This window comes from Protopterus annectens, chromosome 10.part0 (genome assembly GCF_019279795.1).
Source record: "Protopterus annectens isolate FY-2018-M chromosome 10.part0, PAN1.0, whole genome shotgun sequence".
In the NCBI taxonomy this organism is placed as follows: domain Eukaryota; kingdom Metazoa; phylum Chordata; order Ceratodontiformes; family Protopteridae; genus Protopterus; species Protopterus annectens.
The window spans coordinates 1,095,228,372-1,095,253,553 of record NC_056744.1 but is presented as its reverse complement, the minus strand read 5'-3'; the positions used below and the strand labels follow the sequence as shown (position 1 = coordinate 1,095,253,553).

Genomic DNA, 25,182 nt, shown 5'->3' with positions numbered 1-25,182 from the left:
TGAAATGCTGTTGAAGTGGCAGTAGCCAGAGTGGAATGAGGCCTAATCCCAGCTGGAACCTCCCTTGCCATGATGGGAATAACAAATGAAATGCAAAAAGCCATGCAACCTACCTAGAAATAGTTTGTAAAATGGCTTGCTTTGCTTGCCAAACCTAAAGCAAAAAACAAACAAAAACAAGCGACTGCTGAAATAGCCTAAAAAGAACAAGCAAATCCTGAGACTGCAAAAGCAATATAAAAAATGCTAGAAATTTCTTTGGTCTTTTGTTGGGGAGGTGGGCAAAATGCAAATCTTAAAAAAAAATAGGACTAGGTCCACCTAAAACCACAAAAATAACCTAGTAATGTTAAAAGCCATTATGATACACCTTATAAATAATCCTTATGGAAAATCAAATGCATAAAGGGGCCAAAATCAAATTCCGGCCTAGAAGCCGAAGCCTTCTTCTGCAACTCAAAAGCATCACAAGCAGTCTGCTTCTTCAGTACAAATTGTAGAGTAGTAGCCGCAATATTTCAAGTTTTTCCAACACAAAGTTCTCAATCCAGGAGCAGGAGTAGGGAGTAAGATGCGGGGGGAGAGCTTCTTAGACTCTCCTGAAAGAAGCCCGCTTGAACACAAAATGGAACAAAGGGGGGTCAGAAAACAAAATCTGAAAGCATGAATTGAAAGCTGAAGAATCTTAATATGAATCTTAATAAGAAGACAACCCTTTACTCGGGCTACACTCTGAAAGAAGAGCCACACTCAAGCCTTCCTCAAACCTAAAAAAAAAATCTCCCAAATTAAATATCTCTCTCATCTCATTTGTCTACACTCCTTGTACTCATTATAAAAAGCTTCCATAATTGTTTGTTGAGGAAGTTGAGAGGAAGCTGTGTTCTGTTCAGAAAGCAGGCAGGCTGTGTGGTGAGATGAAGAGAGTGAGCTGTTGAAGAGCACACAGGCGCTGAGCTAGAAGATGAGACTGAAGAGAGAGGATCAGAGGGTAAGGCCATGGAGGAGACTCTCAGACAGTGGGTCAGAGGTGTAAGTGCCAACGCCTGCCATTGCCTGTCCTTCATCAATATATCCTCTGCGCTGTCTCCCAGGCTTTTCTGGAAGAGGCAGAGGTGGAAAGGCATACACATGAAGATTTTCCCAATTGAAAGAAGAAGCGCCCAGCCTCCAAGCAGGCTGATGAAACCCAATTGTGAACAACCTTTGTGCAATGGTTTTTGGCTGGTGGAAGTTTAGTGGAAAGCGAACTGATCTCCCAACAGTGGAGTCAAATCTCAAAAATATAAATATGTTCCCCTTTCCTCGTGGGGATCCAAGGATTTTTGAACTTTTAACACATCACATCTGCTGTTCTTGTCTGCTACCTTTGACCTTCCTGTTCTGTGAAGAGCAAGCGCAGTATCCCATAAAATCATAAAAATCCTGCATAGATGCCTGCATAGAGGATAGCCCTTGCTTGTTGATGCTTTGATGTGACACATGACAGTTGTGTGTTGTGTTAGAATCAACACCTCCTGGAAGATCCAACTCCTGTGTAATAGTAGAACTGGACTGGACTGCTAACATCTCTTTCATGTATGTAGATGCTGTAGTCTGGCAGGCGGCCACTGTCTGTTATCCACTTTCCCATTTAGATGAGCTCCCCCAAGCAATGTCCGAGGCATCTGTCGCTAAAATCTGACTCTGGCTCTCGGGTCACAGAGGTTCCCTTTGTTGGTGACATTCCTGGAGCCCACCCACAAAAATCTCTCTTGAAGGCAAGGTATTATGGGAATGAAGGTCAAATCCTGGCTGCCCTCACCCTGGTTTCTGACCCAAAAGAACTTGAGCCCCTGCCCCTACTTCTAGACCTACCTACCCTAGACTGGGAGTCATAAGCAGATATATGTCCACCCTTAGCAAGGCCAATTAAACCTTCGGTGGCGGTGGCCTGCAAAAAAAAAAAACAGTTTGCATAGACTAGCTTTGTCCTCCATTTTAATTTCTCTTTCCACAGGCTCCACAGGCAAACAACCAAACATCGTGCAAAGCCAACGCATCCAAAACTAAACTTGTCTTAACATGCTCAGCCAAATTCTGACCAGGCATGCAGGCATGTTGAACAGGAACTAGTGGCAGCCACCCGACCAGGGGTAGCTCACAGCATCGCGCCACATTGCAAAGAATGCCTGCTTGCCTTGTTCAGACACATAAAACCAAATCCAGCACAACCTTACTACCTTCACCTTCTCACGCCAAATCATCCTTTAGACTTCAATTGTAGAAAGGAATGATAAGGAGATAATTTTGCACATGTGAAACTGACACTCTGCCTCTAATGAGAGGAGTGGAAGAAGTATACAAGTATACACCCTCACCCCCAAAGCCCCCCTCAGCCTTTGTCAGGGAACAGGGAACAGGATTTCAGAGGGTTTTCTTTAGGCCCCTGAGAAACAGTTTCTGGTCTGCCTCTAGGACTCTTAAACAAATACTTATGAGCTAGCGGCGGCCATAGTACCTAACCTATCAGGTTTAGCAGGGAGCAGGAGGCAAGAAGTTCAGGGGAAGCCTCTGAAAAACATCTTCCACCACAGTCAACACAGGAGGTATAGCTAAGGGCCTATGCTGGTAAAAAAACAAGAATTCCCCCTCTTCTCTCCTGAGAATCAGAGTGGCCCTGGCCCCATTTAAGTGTGCTCTCTCATGGAATGCAGAGGAGTCTCTGAAAATGAAAAATCCAGGAGGAGTTTAAAGAGAAGGAGTGGCATCATCTGAATCAGAAAGAGAGGAGGATACTCCCCCTGCATCAATCCCAGAAGACAGGAGGGCCCAGCGTTCCCAAACACTAACCTGGCACAGTCTAACCTCCTCTTTAAGCATATGTTTGACATCAAAAGTTCCACTTTTCCAAGGAGAATATCTGCCAAACACACACAACTTGAAAAGTAATACCTTATAGCTACTACTTTCGGCTTTTGCTGGTTAAGGGTCGCCACAGAGGATCACCTGTCCGCTCATGATTAGCAGTGGAGTTTTATGGTGTCGAGTTGCCAGCCCGGCACCCAACCTTTTACAGAAGGCGTACACACACACACACACACACACACACACACACACACACACACACACACACACACACACACACACACACACACACACACACACACACACACACACACACACACACAGCCTACGGCCAATTTAGTGTCCAATCCACCTACAGCATCTTTGGGATGTGGAAGGAAACTGGAGCACCCAGAGGAAACCCACGCGACCACAGGGAGGACATGCAGACTCCGCACAGAAGGCACCTCAGCCATCTCCCCGTGACAAACAGCAATGGTTACCAACATTTTTTTTTGGACTCAAAATTATGCTTACCTGCAAAAATAGCATCTGAAAAAGAAAAAAAAAACCTTCAAAATTAACTATCCAGAATAATCCTTTACTGCTTACTTAAACGTATAGCAATGAAGTTCCAGAAGTGCAGTCAAGCTTGAGACTACACAAGGCACCCAAATTCAGAAGTTCTTATGAAGTTACCATAATGTCAGACCTGGGTGAACAGCCCTTCCTTGTTAACAGTGAGATTAATGATGTCAAGCATTCAGCAACTCAGTCTGAATCTTTGAAGACTACTAAACATGCCTTTACCCATAATGCTCCGTCTGGTGACCATCCTCTTCAGATCTCTAGTTTACTGTATAGCATGGGCAAAACAAACATGGGCAAAACAAACATAAGCTTAAGTCAGCAAAATGTGGGGATAAAGGGTAGGTGCTCATTAATTCAATATTTATGGTTAACACAACTTTAATTTCTGGTATTAACAGCTCTATCCCTATTAACAAGGCACCTGCATAAGAATATGCCATTGATTACAGTGGCCAAGAAGAAAGACCTAGACCTGGGTTTCAAAACCAGCTTAATGTCTTGCAAGAGTATTCAGTGAAGATAAAAGTCACTGCAGCACAATTTTTCCAATGCTACATTGTTGAAAAAGGCCTGTAAGGTACCCATTGCCCTAGATGGAGGTCTAGGTACACAGGCAAAGGTTTATCGCACCTTCATAACAAAATATAATGTAGTTATCCATGTAGTTAGCTTTGCACACATTTCAAAGAAAAAAAAAACTGTTGTAGAGGACATAGCTTCCAGATCTTTCTGAATGATTTAGTTGTTTAAATGAACCTGACCAATCTGTGAAAATCCATAAATCTATTTATACATTTAACCTGGTATGTACACTAGTCTGAAAAAACTTTTCAGGCATGTCCCAGGTGAGATGACACTGAAAAGTTGAAACAATGATCAAACATTCTCAACTAAGTGGAATATAAACTTTTAGCACATGGAAACTAAATGTTGACAGCAATATCAGTTGTGAGCCCATAAAACAATGAGCCACGAGAAAAATATGAGTTTCCAGAAAAGCAAAAACAAAGCAAACTAACAATTACATGCAAATATTAGAGATATGCAGAAGAAACAGATTAGCTTAAGATACTCTCTTTCTAAAGACTGATAAATATACTGACTAGCAAAGGTTAGACTTGGAAGCTGCCATGAAAGGAGAAAAGGAGCACATGGACACTCTGCCCTTATGAAATACCAGATACAGAGGATATACTGGAAACCACATCATGACTCTACTACTTAAAGTCAACACTGAAGGAAAAAAATAAATTCTACTAAAAATGTTGCTTCAGAAAGGCAGGGTTTCAATTACACAAGATTTGAAATCTCAGTGAAAACACTAACTTTTCAAAGAAGTGATACAGTGAGTTGAGTGAGAATAAACTGGCTACAACAGGTATGTGTGCATTTAAAGAGGTGGCAAAAATTATGTAAAGATTTGCTATAGGTAACTCAATTTTGTGGAAAGCAGCAGTAAAAAAGTGACCAGTTTTCTAGAAAAAGTCAAAATAGAAAAACGTGTCAGCGTTGGTGTAGGTGTCAGCCAACAGAGCTACAGAAGCCATGGGGTTAGCTGCAGTGTGTGAAGATCCAGATGAGGCTTGCTAGAGGTAGCTTGCTGGTCCTGAAGGGCATAGATGGAAACGTTTCTCCAAAAGGCGAGTCTTGATTAAAAGCAAATCTATCAAAGCCAACACAAGGCTACAAGAACAAATTTGGACTTAATCGGATTGGCTTTCTACAGGAAACTTGTCAAATAAAATTAGGGGAAAGTGTAAAAATGTAGAGGTGTCCAGGGGCCATCTATAGAATTGTATTTCTAAGGACCTTTCCCCAGTTGAGGGATGAGGAGTTGAAGATGCTGATTTTGGAAATGAGAAAAAGGTCACAAGGTTCTCCCAGCAAAGATGCAATTTCCAAAACAAGTAGAAAGAGTTGTTGGCAAATTCATGGAGCCTAAGAGAAAAACAGACAGTTATCCTAGACAGAAATTAGGGATATTTCGCAATTTTTATACAAAAATTGTATAAAGCAGAGGATCTTGGAAACCAAAAAAAGGCAAAAAAACCCCATGTATTTATCATTTGTTTACAGGGAAAGTCCAACTTGGAACAAAGTCAATTTTCAGCAGAGGCCCGGGGAAAAACACTCCAGTCACGTCTTTCTAACGTGGGAGGAAACCACAGCACCCAGAGGAAACCCATACGGATGCAGGGAGGACATGCAGACTCCCCACAGAAGGCACCCCAGCAGGGAATTGAACCAGAGAGCCCTTTGCTGTGAAGTGACATTACCATTGCACCATCGTAAATAGTTATAGAAAGAAGACTTAACTGTGTCAAGGTTAGAGAAAGATGCAGTTAAACATTTAATGGCAAAGATAGGAAGAGATGAAATAAAAAGTGAAGTACAATCAACAGGAGTGTCTCCAAGAACAGATGATATTCTTGTGGAAGACCAGAAGTTGGGAGGTATAAAAGTGATAAATCTGGAAGCTTATGTTTTAACAACATTTTAAAAGTAGGAGTGCCAGCATATTGGAAGAAATCTGCGCTGAATGCTTTATCCAAAGAGGATAAAAGACCCTTCAGACACAGCTTCATATAGACCCATTTCAATTTTATACACGTTTACAAAGTGTTCATTTCTGTAATACGTAAAATAATGGAAAAGGTGAAACCAAAACTGATACGAATAAGTGAGTTTTTTTTTTAAACATCTGACATTAATAGAACAAAGATGACACAGAGAAGCAGAATAAGACTGCTGCTACTGTTTGTGGGTCTTCAGGTAGAGAAAACATTCAATAGAATCATCTGGGATTTTAAGAGTACAACATTTTCATTCCCTGGTAGAATAACAGGATTAATTAGGAGGACATGTGAAGGGATGGAGGTAAGAATTAAGGTGGAAGTGTTTCTCTCTGACAAGCTGTGTTTGGACTGAGGAACCAAGCAGGCATGACCTATTTTCCCATTTCTATTTACTTTATATTTAGAGCAATTTTAAGAGGAACAGTCAAATTCAAGGATATGCATTTTCTAGGTAATCAAGAACATTTTGCTTCATTTGCAGACATTTTGTACTTATAATCCAAATATTTCAGTTTTGTGAAACATTTCGAGTCAGTTTCAAGTCTTTTCAAGGCATATAATTAAGACAGACAATATAAAACTGTAGCAGTAAGGAGAGAGACTAAAAATATAATTCAAACACTTAGAAATATGAAGCTCTTAATTATGGATGTGGATAGTAAAATACATACAAGCAATGAAGATGTTTTTATTCCCTTTAGTTTTATACACAGGTTAGGCCTATTTTTATCAACCAAAGTACCTGTGGATGATAAAAAGCTGAAGGAATTTATTTCAGAAGGAAAGAGAGTAAGAGTCAGTTGGGATAATCTGATTCTCCCCATATAACGAGGTAGTTAGGATTACCCAATTTCAAGGGATATGTTAGAACTACAAAGTTAAGACTCCTGTAAATAACACAACCACAAAGTTATAAAGCAGAAAGGGATAATAAAGAAACGGGGTACAAGAATGTCCTTGAGAGTAACTATACAGATTACTAAATTCATACAGTAGCAGAAAGTATTCTAAGGACTAAGTCAACAATGGAATGAAGAAAGGAGATTTTGTCAATAAGGTTTACTAGAGGTACAGAAAACAAGCAAGAGGAAGGTGGAATTTACTGGAGAAAATTAAAGGAACCTAGGTATTAGATGGAAATAACTAGTAAATAAATAGCTAGCATGGGACAAGAAATGGAATGGGATGAGACCAAGCAGAAGATGGGACTGCAGGGTTAGAGATTCACTTTCCCTACCACGGATTAATATCAGAGTATAGTATAGGCAAACAGAAGGGGCTAGGAGACTGCTAAATGAAAGACCAGCTCTGATAGAGTTTTAATTTGAGTTTAGAACAGAAACTGCTGTTAAAGATAATTAGTACCACATATAAACATACTGTGTGATAACTAAAAAAAAAATCACTCCAGAGGTGGTTAAAGATTAGGAGAAGAGACTAAAAAGGCAATTTAAGAAGCAACAATGGAACAGAATTGTATAGTTCCTGAACATTTAAAGTCCAGAAGGTTTAGGGTTTTGGCTTGGAAATATTTAAGTATTTCTATACCCCAAGTAGACTGGAGATGTTTTCTTCAGGGAAACAGCAAATGCTGGATGTGTGATGGGAAAGAGAAATTTACTAATGGACAATATTTTGGAGAGTTCAAGCTGACATATTTAAAGAAAATTACTACAAAGTACTCTGTCAAAAATGTTGCGGGAGCATATTATTGTAACTTTGTGCTGGGACACGAACTAAATTGCCTACACACAGTTGGCCTTATTAAAGTTAATGCAATTGGCTGCCAAAAAAACAATTACTAGAACATGGAAATCAATCCAATTGAACTTTAATTGAAGTATTGATTATTATAAAAGAAATGGAGGTGGGATCCTTTGAAAAGAGGAGCAAGTTACACAGAAACAAATGTAATCTGTGGGAACAGTTCCTACAGAATAAAGGTAAACCTTGAGCAATTTAAATAATGTTGGAGTAAAATTAAAAATTGTTTGAAATGTATGTACACTGCATGAAAACAATAGAATTTTTATCGTTCCTTAAGGTAAGGCACAGTGAAACGCTTGTAATGCTAGAAGCACTGCCCTCAGCTCTAGAACACTGACATGCAAGTTGGCTTCGGAGGGGGAACCAAGTTCCTTGGACTGTCTTCCCTAGATAATGCCTCCCACCCCCATCTGAGAAGCATCTATGGTCACTATGGCCTTGGGCTGTGGAGGGACAAAGGGACGACCTAGAAGAATCTCTGGACTGCATCCACCAGGATAGGTGTTTTTTGCATTGGCTTGATATGAAAACTAGGTGATTCATAGGGTGCGTTAGAATTTACCATTATTTCGCAAGCACCCATTGATGTAGTCATGTGAAACCTTGCCAATGGGACCAACACGATCACTGCTGCTATGGAGCCCAGGCTTGCAGGATTTGCTGAGCTGGTATATTGTTTGAATGAAGGAGGGGCTGAACCTGTGATTGTACCTTTTGCAACCTGTGGTGGTGAAGCAATGTCACACAAGACAGTGTTGAGAAGTGCGCCAATGAATTCCATATCCTCAGTACGGTTTAAATGAGACTTTGTCAGGTTGACTGTGATGCCGAACTGGGGAGATAGTTCCAGAAAGAAGCCCCTGGTTTGTAGAAGCAGACGCCTGTTGGTAGCAGTGAGAAGCCAGTCATCCAGGTATAGAAACACTGAACCCTTGCAGCCTTGGATGAGCTGGGGCAGCTGCCATACATTTGGTGAACACCCTGCTGTAAGACCAAAGGGTAGCACTCTGAATTGATAGTGACTGGCTCCCTGCCTGAAGCAGAGAAACCTTCTCAACCATTGTCCGTCTTTATGTGGTAATACGTGTCTTGAAAGGCTACAGAGCACATCCAATTATTTTCTTCTAAAGAAATAATAAACTGTGACCATCCAAAATTTTGACTTTGACAAATTTATTCAGAATGCTGAGATCTAAAATTGGTCTCCAGTCCTGTCTTCTTTTGCACTAAAAAGAATTGTGAGTAATATCTGGATCCTAATTGGTCTGGTGGGACGTCTTGGATGACTAGCAACTTTTGGATTTCTAACGCTGCTTGAACTCTGACTGGGTGAAACATCTGGGAGTTTTGCTCGACTTCGAGGAAGAAGGGGATAGTGTAACCTCTGGAAATCATCCTAGGCACCCAGACATCAGTAGTTAAGCATCACCAGGCGTTTGGGTGCAAGGAAAATCTTCTCCCGACTACCTCCAAAGGCAAGCAATCGGGTCCCCTTTCAGGAGCACTGCTAAAGTTGGCCAGGGAAAGACTCCCTGGAACCTGGTTTTGTGGACCACACCTGCCTGGAACAGCATCTTCCACTGTAACTTCCCCCTCAGACCAGAAGGGCGTCTGTATTATGTGTATCCTGGAAAGCATTCTGGGACGTCTTGAACCACATTTTAACACTCCTATGATTCCTGGATTAGGACAGTTGAAGAGCTGAAAAATGTACACCTACTGCAATCGGATTCTTTCCATCTTTCTCACCCCTGGATAGAGTTTCCTTAACTTTGGGCCCAAACAATGAGGATCCATCAAAGGAAGTATTGACGAAGGAAGACTTGGATAATTCTGCAAACTTGCACAGGCGCATCCAAATGTGGTCGAATAGCAACGCCTGATCTTGCTGACCTGCTCGGCCCCTTGGCTGCATGCACAATAAGCCTCATGGATGAGTTTGAAATGGACTCCAGGGCCTAACTGGGAGGCCCCTTTTTCTTGAACCCTCTCAGCTACAGGGTATCTGACAGCTCCTTGACCAGATCCCTTTGAAGCCTAGTGAAGTGTGCCAAAAATTTCAATGACCTGATTGCAAAGGCTAAAGCGCAGACCCATGTCCCAAATCTGTCCATTGCCCTGGACTCTCGGTTAGGGAGATGTGCAGTAGAACTTTCCTCAGCTAGTTCTTTCTTTGTGGCAGCTGCTACAACCATGGTGTTGGCTACCAAGCCTTTTGCCCAATGTGGATGGTCCTCAAGTGCAGAAAGTATTCTGTCAGGTCCCCGGGGGATTGGCTCAATACAGTCAGGAGCCTTCCAAGCCCGCTGAGTGATTAACTTAAGGTAGTCAGCAGGAGGGGTCACCCAGAAGGTAGATTGGTAAGCTCCAAAGGCCAGCAATAAATAGATTCCACAGAAGAAGGCTCTTTGGGCTTCCAATCACCCCTTTGTTTTAGGATCTCCAGCGGGTCTCCAAAGGAGACATCTTCCAGGGGGAACCCTGCCTCTCATCGAAATCTGTGTCTTCTGTAACAGATTCTTCGGGAGAAATCAAGGTATTTCCTGTTGCACAATCTCTTCCGAAGTGGCTCTTCAGTGGGAGCATCTGAAGAGGTCTCAAGAAGACAGGATGCCTTTATAGCAGGTAGGTCTTGTGACCTTGGAGCTCGCTGTCAAGGAGGAGAGGTTGGTGGCAAATCTGATAATGTTGTGATCATAGGCTGAGACTCCAGTAACACAGAAGCCACTTAGGGAAGAAGCAGCAACCAAGGCTCCTTCTACAGCTTGAAAGGCAGTACTCCCCTCCCTGAGGAGGGATGGCAGCCAAGAACCGAGAAACTCAGAACTGCAGTCACACCCCGCTCTGAGAGCCCCACCTGAGAAGCTGGAACAGAGGATAGATGGGTCTCCGATTGGTCTCCTACCAGTGCAGCCTGAACAGGCAAGGCCGGTTCCATAGGAAAAAAAAAAAAATCAGAGCCAACTTTTACCCCTCGGATCTGACATCAAAGACATGGTCCCAAAGGCAACGATGGTGTCAGAACCAAACCAGGCACACAGGACAAAAACATAGTTGGTGTGAGGTGACAGGGAGCTGTGAAGTCGGAGCAGACTACTCTAAGGCCTGTGAGGAGGACAGAGGAGGAGTGCAAGAAGGGGTCAAAGGAGAGAAACTCCCTGCATTAGAAGGGAGAGTGGGTTGAGAAGATGGTGGAAGACCCCTGGCTGTCAGAATCTGACTCACCAACCTAAAATCAAGTTTTGAGAGGCTCCTGGTGGAGCAAACGAAAAATGTAGAGGGGAACTCTGGTCTCTCTGGGAAAGGACTAGGGAGTTTTCCCAAAAAAAGGATCGATGAAAGGGGCATAGGTAGTCTTGGGCTGTACAGGAAAATCAATCTTCAGCACAGTTTGCGGGGCCATAGAAGATATTAGCACCAACATGGCAGTAGTATCAAAATCAGTAGCATTGCTGGAACCATAGGCACAGTGGAAGTGGTAAGGAGCCATAACCTGTGCGGAAGTCATCACCGGTGTCGATGGCACAGGTAGGGTCAGTGCCAAAGTTTGTCCATTCAGTCAATTTCAGAACCTCAGATTTCGGTTCCGAAAAGAAACCTGTAGATGCACGTTTGTGTTTCTTAAGAGTTGGCGCCAAGAGAAACATTGGCTCCGAGCAGGTAGTTTTGGTCCCAGAGGCTGGAGTAGACAAGGCTTCCTAGAAAAGGGGCCTTAAGAAGACCTTTGAGAATCAACTTATTTTTGCATTCTACCAGAGGTATACTCCTGAAACTCTGGCAGATAGTACAATCAACAAATAAATGAGGGGCACCCAGACAATAAACACAGCACTCATGGCAGTGAGAATTTGGCAGAATGCCATACACTTTGTACTGTTTGAAATCTGAAGGAGCACTTTTAGGTTTTTCTACCATTGTCCAAAATATAAAAACGAGTAGAGGCAGAAGAGAGAGAAAAGGATAGAAATCAGAACACAGTCACACAAAGAGAGGACTACCAGCAATGGTAGCTAAAGAAATTACCCAACGGTAAGGTGGGGGGGACTACCAACAATGGTAGTTAAAGTTCCTAATGATAAAGATAAACACAGTCACACTAACCAAAAAACACTAACGAGAGACCAGAAGGATTTACAAGGTAAGACAAAGATAGAAAATTATTTTGAAAGACAAAGTATAAATTTTACTTAGCTCAGACAGTAAACAGCAGACGCTTCTTAGCAGTAAGAGTGGCAAACAAGATCTGAGGTAATGAAGGGAGGGGCATTACAGGTAGATCAGTAGCTCCAGAGATTTTTTGACAGGCGCGATCTATGTAACGGCTGGATTGGTTCAGAGGATCACAACCACCATACCCAAGATTCTCAATAGAATTTTTTTTTATTACCACATATGCACCTATGTCACTTTTAAAATGGGTTAGGTTTAAAAAGATTTTTTTTTTAAATGTACAAGAGTTCCCAGCTTATCCTCTTGCGTGGTATGCCAGAATACAACAAATAGTAATAGCCTTGAAGTTTGATGCGGACCATGAAATCACATCCAGCTTACACTGCCTTATGAAGGCATACACAGAAGAACACAATGCATCTGCACAGAGATGCCAGCAGAATTCCTGAAAAACTGATATAGAAATACTCCATAGCAGTGTGAACTTGGGAAGCATTTGGTAGGGTTTTATTACAAATCTGTTAACAGAATAAAACTGTCTAAAAGCCACCTGGATAAAGAAACCTTGGATGTTTTCTGACCTGCTTTGCTTGTTGCAATGGGTATCTTCTTAGTTTGCCCATGGAAAATTCTTAGCTGGCAGTAAACATTCAAAGCAGTGAAGCATATACTCCTCTCTGTAGCTTTAACAGACTGGTTAAGGTTAATTTCTGTAGTTACTTTAGGCATGAAAATAGGGTTAATGCGACTTAAGAGATGGCTGCAAACTGAGCAACAGACTGATTAGAGGTCTCCCGGTGTGAAAAATGATAAATAATTGAAAAGCAAAAAAACATCAGTTTGGGTAAAATTTACTAACCTGTTATTGATTACACTGCATGCATGCCAGCAAAAACAAGACATTTGGAGAAAAGAAGAAAAGAAACCGTTCTGGCTGGGAAGATGCCTACAGCTGTTCAAAAAGCATTTCAAGTTTCACCTTTAGTAAAGGTAATGGCTTACAGTAATTTAGAGGAAAAAAATCAAATGCGCACAAAGATATTAAAACAAGTGAGATGCTGGAGATTTTAAAGTCAAAATGATAAAAGGATGAGAAGCTTTAAGTAGCAGATGAGCTGATAAAAATGCAGAAAGCAGAGGATGAAATGAAGAAAAGAATGCCTGAGCATTGCGATTCTGAAAAACTAAAGAAAATAGCAGCATCAGACAGAGCATGCAGAGAAAAGCTGAGAGTTTCTGCAATATTACAGAAATTGGTCACTCAGTTTAATTAAAAGCACTAATAAGCAACAGGACTAGTGTTCTACAGCCGAGAAGACAAATATATGCTCTACATCTGGCCATGAGAAAGCAGACAAAACTTGCATTTTTACTAAATACAAGCATACTAACCACAACGCTGCATGTGATAAAACAGTGAGAGAAGTATTAAAGACTGGTGAGGAAAAAGTGTTTGCAGAAAAATATTGTATGCACAAAAAGCAGAAGAGAAATATTTATCTCAGTAATAACAGCATATTGAGAGATAGGTTTTGCTACTTTCAGAACAGTTTTCATGCAGGATAAAAATTATTTCTTCTGTAGTTTGTTCGGTCTCCCAAAATGAAAGTTTAGCCAAGAAACAGTGAGTCAGCAAGCACTAGGGGGTTCTGCTTCTCAATCTTCTGACACCAGCAAATCCCTCAGAGACTTTGCCAGTGATTTTTTTTCCATTCTTTGAAAGGAAATTGCTTGAGCAACAGAAAAAATGCCTAGGAGCTCACTAGAAGGATCAGAAATACCTAGGACTTAAACCGGAAACCACCGTTAGGTGAATAACCTCAGGAAGACGACAAGCAACAATTAGAAATAAGTGAATAAAAGCTAGATCTGTACAGTGTCAATCCTATTACATGTAGTTTAGGCATGTGACTTGTGGTCCTGCAAGAAGTGCTTGGAAAAGACAAGATCATTGACAAACTGGTACCCGAGCTATAATGCAAAAATCCTACTTTATATCATTACTGCTTAAATATACACTGTAGTAACCAAGTAAAATGTTTTCTCTTATTATCTGGATAAAAACTTCCATGATACAAATTCCATATTACATTGTAATGCAGTTCTGTATAGGATGCACTCAGAGGTATTTTAAATGTGAAGTGGAGGAATTTCTGTGACTGCAGCATTATGCTTTCAGTATTATGCTACAGATACTGAAGTACTACAGTAATTTTTCTTACTCCATCCAGGTGTTACATTAACGAAAAGTATCGGAATGAGGCTAAAGTTAGTCAATAAGATGATGTGATCCAAGGAAACTGAGGTGTGAAAAGTGTATTACTTTCTTTCAGCTTTTCCCGGTTAGGGGTCGCCACAGCAGATCACCTGTCCACTCATGATTGGCAGTGGAGTTTTACAGTGTTGAGTTGCCAGCCCGGCGCCCAACTTTCCACAGAAGGCACACACATGCACACATTCACACCTAGGGCCAAATTTAGTGTGTCCAATCCACCTACAGCATGTCTTTGGGATGTGGGAGGAAACCGAAGCACCTGGAGAAAACCCATGCTACCACAGGGAGGACATGCAGACTCCACACAGAAGGCACCCCAGCAGAGGATCAAACCGGAGAACCTACTCATTTGTAGGATTAAATTTCCCTACAAAGGTGGACCTCTACAAACTTCTAAACACTTTTATTAATCTATCACACGAGACAATACGCACACATATTAATAAAAAAAAAAATTGTACACACACATTATATATTGCATCTTTTCTTTCTTTACAACAGTGCATTACATACATTTCTGCCTTCATCCTGAACATTGTGCATGTACTGTTCCGACATATTCAATTTCAATGTCATTTGCTTCTTTCTTTTTCTAAAAGGCTCCTCCACTATTTTTCACTCTTTTATAACATTTAAAACTTTAATACACATGGTTTTGATTTTGATTTCCATAATTAGTGCATGCCTTTTTATTAGCCAACAGAATTAAACTTAACAAGGCCTTACTATGTCTAAGCAATTCAGATCACGTCCCAGCTCCAAAGAATAATTCCCTTAGTTACAGCCATTTTCTCCCGCAAATATTTCAGAGTACTCTGTAGGGAATTTTCAAACATCTTCCAACTTATTAGGCAAAGGAAAAAAAAACACATGTTCCCAGTAACCTCTTTCTTCCCACTCAATCACACTACCATTTGCTGTCTACATGAGGAAAAATTCTCTGAAGTCTGCTTGGGATAAAAAAATGCATGCAAACACTTCAAAGCAAAAATCCTAAACCTTCTGGACTCTGTTGCATATTTAGGAGCCATGCATATATCCTTTATTTGTTCTCACGAAAACTTCATTTCCAGTCTCTTTCACAATCTTTTCCAACTTCTTCCGACTGATTCTTATAGTTATTGTGCAATATTTTAAATGCTCTAATTACCCCAGTTAGCAGCCATTTCTTTCTAGATTTGACTAGAAACTCTACCAAGGCAGGTCTTTCATTTAGGGGCTCCATGGTACCTTTCTTTTTGCCTATATTCTGATATTAATCCCTGAAAGGGAAGGCAGCTTCTAACCTGCAGTCCAAACTCATTGGCCTCATCCTATTATTACTTTTCCCTATCTAATTATTTGCTCCCGATACCTTGGGCTCCTTTGTTTCCTCCAGTAAATTCCAGCTCCCTCTTGACAATTTTCTGTACCCTTACTTGGAGTCAACCCTATTGGCAAAATCCCCTCTTTCCATTTGATGCTGGCTTAGTTTTTGGAATATTTCCTACATGCTACTATAATAATCTTTATGGTAGTTAATTCTCTTTTCTGCATCTAAAATTGAACACCCACACCCCCGCTTCATCACCCCCCCTTTCCAATTAAAATTACAACCTTCTGCTTGTGCTATGTATACTGCATCTAAAATTGAACACCTCCCCCACTTCATCATCTTCCCTTTCCAATTTAAATTATAACCTTCTGCTTGTGCTATGTATACCTATCTTAAGTGTGTAGCTCTAAAATATCCCTGTAAATCAGGTAATCCTAAACCACCTTGTTCTAGTGGGAGAATTAGTTTAGCCCACTTAACTCTTGCCTTCTTTCCCCTCCCAGAATTAAAGAGTTGAAGGAATTTGTCCACAGCTTCTCCACTGGTTGATGAAAATATGCCTGACCTGTATATCAAACCAATAGGACTAAACATTTTCAGTGTTCACAACTTACTATCCATATCCATAAATAACAACTTCCGTTTTTTTTTTTTTTTTTTAATCTTTTGTTTAGTTTCCTAACACATATCCTTAGCTGCCATTACAGAAGCCTTATTAATCCATACTTCTAAATACTTCACCTTATATCCCCATAAATATGGGTATTGTTGAAGTTACGAGTGGGTACACAATTTACTACTATAGCATTTGTTTTTTTATTAATTCTATATCCCAAAAAATTTGAAAGTCTCAAAATGTTTCACAATACAGAGATGCCCCCTAGACAAGTACAAAACAATATTGTCAGCAAATAAAGCCTACTTTTCTCGATTACCATAGCAATTATATCCTTGAAATTCAGAGTCCCTTATTTTATTTTCCAGTGGCACTAAATACAAAGAAAATAAAGGGGAAATAGGACACCCCTGCCTGCTTCCTCTGTCCAAATAGAGCATCCCTGCCACTTTACTTATCGCCTCCAATCCTTCATATATATCCTCCTAATTAACCTTATTACTGCATCAGGGAATGCAAATGCTTCCATTGCCCTACTCATAAAATCGCAACTTACTCTGTCAAATGCTTTCTCTGTATCAAGGCTAACCAACAACAGTAGTATTTTATTACATGTTGCTTCCCTCTGGATCATCACTTTTCTATTAGCTGTCAAATGTTTGCCTCCCCTCCAAAAAAACAAATTGCACCATCTCTATCAATTCTGGAAACACCTTCACCATTCTTTTGGCTAGTATAAAAATGAGTAGTTTATAATAATGGTTTAAAACTAATGTGTCTAAATGAGGCTGGGTCTGAGGGGGGGGTGTCTTTCCTCTTTGGGTAATACAGCCACCACATCTTTCCTCCAAAAAGTGTGCGCTTCTGCTCATTCTAAAATGCTATTAAACATTTTCAGATTTTTTTCACATTCTTCTCTCCTAACTTCCACAGGAATGCCATCTGTTCCTTGTCACTTTCCTGCATATTGATCTCTGTTTAAGTACTCTCCTTGTCTTTACTACTACCAGAGTCTCATCTTCTTCTTACCTTGGCATCATAAGTCTTAATATTTCCTTTCTTGCTCCTTCTTGGTTTTCACATTTATCTGCTTTATGAAGATTTTCCTAAAATTTCCAAAGTTTGATGACAACCCTTTCTACTTTCTGCTGCTTAATTCATTAGAGCAAAAGTTTGTGTGCTCTAAAATTATCAAAAACAGTTCCTTAACAGCAATGTTTCTAAACTCATGTATTCAAATGCTCCATTATTTTCTCTTTAGCACTCTGCAGTAGCTACTCTTCTTGCTCTATGAGATTCCCCTTATTCTGCAATACTTGTCAGCCCCTCTAAATAATTTCCATTACTTCTTAACCATATCCTTTTAGTTGTATCATATTTTTAAACTTCATTTTATCTCACTCATTAGCTATTCCTTCTAAAGAAATTTCCATCTTCCCCAATAACCCTTGAATAATTTCCTTCCACTACCCTTAAATTCCTTGTTTAACAGGTATGTAAGTAGGAAAGCACCAGCGTCTCATTTCCTTTACTTCATTTCCCTGTATTTTTATTGTAGTTTTCAGTGGTGCATGATCTGAAACAGTTAATGGATGTGTCAAAGCATTTAAATGTGTATGTTCCTGTGAAATATAACTTCTATCATGTCTAGCCCAGTTAGCCGCAGTGATGCAGCGGTTAGCGTTGTCACCTCACAGCAAGAGGTGCACCTGTTCAATTCTTGGCTGGAGCGCCTTCTGTGTGGAGTCTGCATGTCCTCCCCACGGTCGAGTGATGTCAAAGACCTGCAGGTAGATGCGAGTGTGAATGGGCGTGCTTTCGGTGAAGGTTGGGTGTCGGGCTGGCAACTCGGCACTGTAAAAATCCACTGCCAATCATGAGCGGACCAGAGTTCCACTGTGGTGACCCCTAACCGGGAAAAGCCGAAAGTTACTCTCATCATGTCTAGCCCAGTTAGTGTACCTTGAGGAATATGTAAAACTGTCGAGTTCCTACTGCTGAATTGGCATCTTCCATACTAAATGTTTTCATACATTTCTTCAGAAATGTACCATCTTTTGTCATTTTCCCTTCTAGGTTCCTTCAGTACACCCTTACTATTGCAAATAGGTTCTGGTATCTACCTATAAGTAATATTCCCTGCTGAAAGCAGATTTCTTGCAAAACTTTAAGCTCCACAGTAGTAGTTTTTGGTGGAATAGAAATACATGCCAGAGTAATACTCCTGCCTTGCCAATCGCCTCTTACTATCACAAATCTACCACTGTTGTCTTTATTTCCTCTTCCATCAACATTGTAGCCCCTATGGCAATCAGTATTAGTACTCCAGTTTTCCTTTGTCTCAAATATTCTGCTGAATATCCATGCTGAAATCCATCGTCTCAAATATTCTGCTGAATATCCATGCTGAAATCCATTGTCAAATACACATGCTCCTTTCTTTCCAAATGCATCTCCTGCAGCATTGCTACTTGTACTCTGCATTTCTTAATACAATTTAATACAGGTAAAGACACAAAGGAAAGAGTAAAGTCATTTTTATTTATTTATTATTTATTTTACATTTGTTGACCGGGCATTTAAGTCATTTAAAATACAAGATACTATAGATAGAGCATTCATTATGATATTGTTCCCAATTAAGCATGACTTTTTTCATTGTGAATTTTCAACTTTTGTCTTGCATACACACACTAATGTTTGGCAAGCTGATCTTTTGAACAGTTGTTTCTTCACATTCCCAGTTGAATCTGTTACATTTCTCAAGACTTTGCTTTAATGAAAACCTTCAACTAAAAAACGCTAAAGACATTTTCAAACACCTAATATCTTAACTTAGAACACACAAACCTATGTGCATTTGACAGCTGCACCAACAAGCATAATATATTCTAAAATTAAGGTCACCCATCCTAAAGCAAATATTGCAGCCTCTGTTACCATTTAAATTGATTGCTGCCTGTTATTTTCTTCTCTATGTTCCCCTCCCAGATGTGAAAAACAGCTTGCATGCTTTCAGAAAACAATAACTTTTACTCTCAGAAAAGCTGCACTAACATTAAATAACAAAACATATGCACTGTACTAGTAGATGCATTAAAGTATTAAGGCTGCTGAGGATTCTACTCTCTTATCCACTTACCATAATTTTAAACTATTTTTGACTGAACTGGTTGCCATCTCACAAGATGCTCTGAACTCTCAATATTAATTGCTTGCATCTGCAGACAGCTTGCCTCCAAGCAAAAGCATGCAGCTATAAGGGAAAAAAACAGCTAACCCACTTGCAGGTGCATGAAGGAATCTTTATAAACTTCAAAGTACATTTGTGTAAGAACATACTACAACAGTAGATATACTGATCACTGTTGCAGTATTCCTGACATATGTGTCGTCACCACTGATGTCCTGCCAAAGTACTTAAGCTTTACCTTCCTGAAGCCATACGTCTAACACAACCTCAACTTGTATGCATTGGCATGAAGAGATGAACATACAAGCATGGCTCCCCAGACTACCTCCAAGCCAGTGGCCTGAAGACTATTGAGAGGGAGACTGGTCAGCTAGGAGGGGGGTAGCTCGAATAGTTAAGAACACTCCCCAATTCCCATGTTACAGAGTACAGGTTAAAGCAAAGGGGTTGAAGGAAAGGAAAGTGAGGTGGAGACAAAGGAATGGAGGGTGGGATGGAATACTGCAATAGTCATCAGTAGGATATATACTGCTGTGGTAAGTTATGTTCTGACTGACATTACTGTTGAAGTATTCCTGATATATGGATGATTCCCAGAGTTGGAAGAGGAAGGAATGCTGGTTAGCTACTGAAAGAGTTATCCAGGTGTCTGTACAAAACTGACCTACCAAAGGCTGCCATGGACATAGAAATACTATCATTTTTGCAGTATTTGGTAAAGGTGTGTACACAGAGGACCAAATGGAGGCCTCCAAGACAGACCTGGAGTCTACTCCTTTCTGAAAAGCCCCTGAGGAAGCCACTGCCCCAGTGGAATGTGATTTCGGGCAAGAAAGCAAGGTCTTACCATAGTGCGAGTAACAGAAAGAGTCTGAGAAATCCAAGTTGCAATAGTTTGCATGGAGGCTGGCTAGCCCAGTTTACTACATAAATGATAAAAAAACTACTGGTTAGTCTTTCTGAAGACTTAGTTTTGCCCAGATAAAGTCAAAGTGGACTGTGGATGTCCAGAGAATGCAATATCCTTTCTCCCCTGTTCTGTAGTTTGGGAAAGAAAACGGGCAGGTGAATAGACTGATTCAGGGACAGATTGTTCACTACCTTGGGTATGGAGGAAAGATTAGCCTTAAGAGTCACCCTTTCCTTGTGAAAATTAAGAAAAGGGGGAATGGCCATGAGAGCCTGTTACTCAAACTCTCCCAGTAGAGGTGGCAAACAGTAGACAGGTAGTTTCCAAGTACAAAATTTTACAGACACTAATGATGCTGTTTCCAAAAGAGACCGTACAACATTTTCTAGCACAAAATTAAGGTTCCCAAGGGGTATTGATGGGTTTCCTTTGTGGATTAAGATGCAGGACGCTGTCAAGGAAAAGCCCAACCTCCATTCTAGCCATAACTGGAGGGCTAAGAGGGAGGCAGGCATTGACAGCTGAGCTTTTACAGAAGAGCAAGCCAAATCTAACTGAAGTAGTTTGCAGAGATGTTGCAGTACAGCAAGAACCTGTGATAAGAATGGGTCCTGACCATTTGCGGCACCAACAGAAAACCCTTTCTATTTAACTGTGTAAGATTTTCTAGTAGTGGGTCTCCTGGCTTCCTATACGTCTAAGCACCTCTTCGGTGAAGAGGTGTATCAGGAATTAAAATCCTATCATCCATAGAGACAAGTAGAGAGATGGAAGATTTGGGTGGCGAAGCAATCCATTCTGTTGAGTTATCAGGTTTAGTTGTAGCAGTATTTTTCTGCAATGTAATTTTTTTAGGTGAAATAGCAAAGTAAATGAATACTCCCCTAGCTAAAAGACTGCCAACAAAAGGAGTTTGGGCACTACCTTTTGTGCCTTGAGAATAACTTTTGGAAGAGGAGGCACAGGAAGAAAAGCAGAGAAGAAATTCCCTGTCTACTGGGAGGAAACTGCATCTGTCCTCCAGGCTGTGGGACAAGGGTCCCTGGCACAGAACTGGGGAAGCAGATGGTTGATTCGTGACCCAAACGGGTCTCATCTGTGCAGTGCCCCAGTGAGTGGTGATCTTCTGGAAAATCACTGTTAAACATCATTGGTGGGGATCCTCCAAGAGCAGCTTAGGGAGTCTGCTAGCAGACTGACCTCAGAAGTGATGTATGTGGCTCTAAGTGTGATGCCCATCTGGTTGGCAAACATCCATACCTTCTATGCCAACCTGCACAATTGGCAAGATCTGCTACCACTATGTTCATGTGAGTGGCATTGTCTGTGTACATTAGGGTGGCCCAGGTTTCCAAAGCAGGCAAAGGTCTGAAGAGGAACCCTCATTTTCTCCAGATTAATATGTTCCTCCAGCAACAGAGATTGCCATTTGTCCTGCACTCGTCATCCTGCCCATGCTCCCCAAACCTTGTCCAAGGCATGTGTGAACATGTTGACCATGAGGAGCTAGAGTGAGTGGCAGTTGTTGTGGCTTGATGACGATCAGTCTCCCAGCAAAGAAGTTCCTTTTTGAAACAAAGGAATCAGGATATCCAAGGGGGGACAGTGCTGGGACCATACATATTACCACTGCATTTTCCTTGTGTGAAGGCTGGCCAGGGGGAGCAAAGGGATGGGGGCTACCATGAATCCCAAAGTTCTTAACCTCTCCATCACTGACCAATGAGTCGCAGAGGAGTGCATATAGAAAAAATGGATAGACGTATCTTTCACCTGAGGAAGGAAGATATGCATTTTCTGTGTGCCCAATCTGCAGCCCAATGAAACAATGTCCTGTGTAGGGGCCATGTGGGATTTTTTATTGTTTATATTGAAACACAGACTTGTCAGAAATTGGAGGGTGAAGTGCAGACACTGAAGAATTTCTGCAGACACAGCCTGGATTGATGGGTCATCCAGGTAGGGGACATTTGGATTTCCTGAGTGCAACAGACAACTACTACTAAAGCTACACATTTTGTGAATTCCCTCAGAACTGTGGAAAGACCAAAAGGCAGAGCAATAAATAGAAAACGCAAGCAGCCAGAGGAAAACCTTTGAGGAATCTACTGCAAGAAGGACAAATGGGTATTTGTAAGTAGGTGTCCTTCAGATGTAGTGACACTAAGAAAGCTTGGAGGAGAATGAAAGGCAAAAGTGAGTGAAGAAAGAACATTTTAGAAGACTGTACTTCAAGTGCCTTTCCTTCCATACTACAAAAATCTTGGGAGTGAAATCCTTTTCCCATGATGTCCTTTGGGACCTGCTTGATGGTGCCCTGATTCAAGGGGTCTTGAATAATGGAGGCAAGAAGGGACATTTGGTTGTGGCATGCCTTTCACAGGGGGAATATTTGCCCAGGACATGGCATAACCATCCTTGATAATCGACAGAACCCACTTTTCTATGGTAATAGTTTCCCACCTGGCCAGAGATAGTGAGAGTCTTTGGGAAAGAGGAGTAATGGGGCTGAAGGCACAGGGGAACGGTGTTGCAAAGGTAGTCAAATTTGTTTCGAAAAGGATGCCTAACCATTGGAGGTTCCCTACAGGGTTTGTCAGATCACGTTTTCCTAGGGGGGGGGGGGTCTTTGTTTCAGAGAGGTCCTAGGACTCCTTCCAATGAAGAGGGTAGATTTAGATGGGTAGTTCCTACTGTATCTAGGAAATGAGAAGAGTAGAATCTGTTTGCAGTCGTTCATAGTCTTATCTTTGTCTTGGAGAGTTTTGAATGGACTAGCAGCCTGAGGACCAAACAATACACCTTTGTCAAAAGGAAAATCTACGTTTTGATTTGAAATCCTCAGGGACAGGCTGACCTCAAAGCCATGCATATCTGTGAACAACAGATCCAATGTCAGCTGCCCTAGAAGAAGAGTCTACAGCATAGTAACTGCACTTAATGTCATGTATGGGTATTTGAGTGGCCTGGGACAGCAGGCCCTGCATTTGCTGTTTTGGCCATCATAGAAGAGTCCAGCATAACCTTGTTTGCAGAGTGCAGGACAGAGATCAAGTACTTTGTCATTTGAGTCTGGTACTAAATAGCCATAAAAGCAAGGGTAGTAAAGATGTAGAACTTCTTTCCCCATCTATTCATAGCCATAATACCTTTGTCCATTGGTAGGGCATCAGCACTCGGTGGAAGCTTAGAGGGCTTACCTGAAGAGAGATACTTGCAGAGGGTTCTGCACCTGGATTTTTGTACAAGTATTTTATGTCATCAGGTACCTCGTAAAACCTGTCTGGTCTTTTAGGAGCTGGAGGTTGAGAATCCAGTACAGAAGAGGTGGACTGAAAGGCATCTTGGAAAGCATTAAGGGCAGGAGAAACTGGAGAAGGAGAAAAGGATACCCATTTCCAAGAGGCCGTAATACCACTTCTGATCAGAGATCTGAATGGATTGCCATTCAAAGTGTTATCACCTTCTGGATAGTCTCCCAAAAGGAAGCTTCCTCAATAGGGGAATCCAATGACAGAGTCATCTTCATCGAAAGAGATCGGTCCTGGAGAATGCAGGTGACTGAAATTAGTCGAGAGAATGGCCAAATCGTAGTCTTGTTCTTCAGAGAACAGGAGGCCAAGGCAGGTTTCTGAAGAGTAGTATGTAGATGAGGAAACACAAGGAGGGAAGTTTCAAAGACATAATACCTTTGAACAACCCCTGTGAGAAATCTATCCACTCCTTTTCCCTAGCTCCTGAGGGAGAGGCCACATGCTTAGTTATCCTTTTTTTTTTTAATTTTTTTTAGCTGCAACATCCACCTGGATGAGACAAAGAGGTTTGGAGCCCTGTGCAACTTCTAACAGAGAGCCTGGGATCACTTCCCTAACTAAAAGTGGAGGTCCCACAAAAATGATTAATGGATCATCGGACTTCGCAGTCTGCAAGGTTTCAGGAGTCATATTGGCCTCCAACTGGGTCTCAGTAGTGGGCAATTTAGAAGTAACCTGGCGTACCACAGGTTTTGGAACTTCAGCGGGTACATCAGTGTCTGAAACCTTTGACTGCAGATAGGTTCTGGGCATCTTTAGCATATTCTTCAGCAGAAGACTGGCATCAGAGGATGCAGATTCGACCACCCTGGACTGGGCCACGTATTTAATATGTCAAGTCTCTAGAAAGGTGTTGAGAGAGGAAAGCCCGACCTAAGGGTTTTGGGAATGCATGACTAACAGATTGAGCAAGATATGTAACAGCGTTCCAGGTCTAGGCAAAAGCGACACTTTGTATGAAAGCCCCTGTATAGAATCTGCCTACTGCACTCACACTTTCCCCTCCTAGATGACATCTAACCACTTTCAACAACAAAAAAAGCACAAGTAAAAAGGAAGGCTCCCACTTACCTGGAAAAATAAGTAAAGCAAAGGTACCAACAACCAAATGGTGATCGAAACAGATGAACGACCCATGTTCGGACTAGCAGCAACACTGTCTTGGTTTCCCTGCTTATACATCTGCCTATATACTCCAATGCATATGAGCTAAGGTCATGCATCAGACATATGAATCTTGGGAAGGTAAACCTTTTGTAATCTGGCCAGACATCAGTGGTGACAAGCCATATGGTTAAGAATACTGCAATAGTGATTTCAGTCAGAACATCAAAATGTATGATATCACCTGGCTAACTGCCTTCAGCTGCAGACCTTTCATTTCTCATTCTGAACACTTGCTGATGGGGGGGGGGGGGGGCTAATACCTTTACAGAAGAAAGCAGTTTAACATTTTCATGGCTTTCAATTGGTCTTTTTAAGCTTATTTGCTTACAAAAAAAAAACTATTTATAGCTTAAACCAATGACATTAATCTAGACATCCACCCTTGTAAAAACAAGGGAAATCATCTTAGTTCTACAAATAATCATTACTCTTATACACCCCACCCCAGCAGTCCAAGCCCAC

At 41.2% G+C, this 25,182-nt stretch overlaps 1 protein-coding gene across 1 annotated transcript in view; it reads right to left on the bottom strand.

The window, feature by feature from the left end:
* LRRC40 (leucine rich repeat containing 40) overlaps positions 1-25,182 on the bottom strand; it is a gene marked incomplete in the record, with an annotated part of 881,899 nt that overhangs the window by 680,844 nt on the left and 175,873 nt on the right.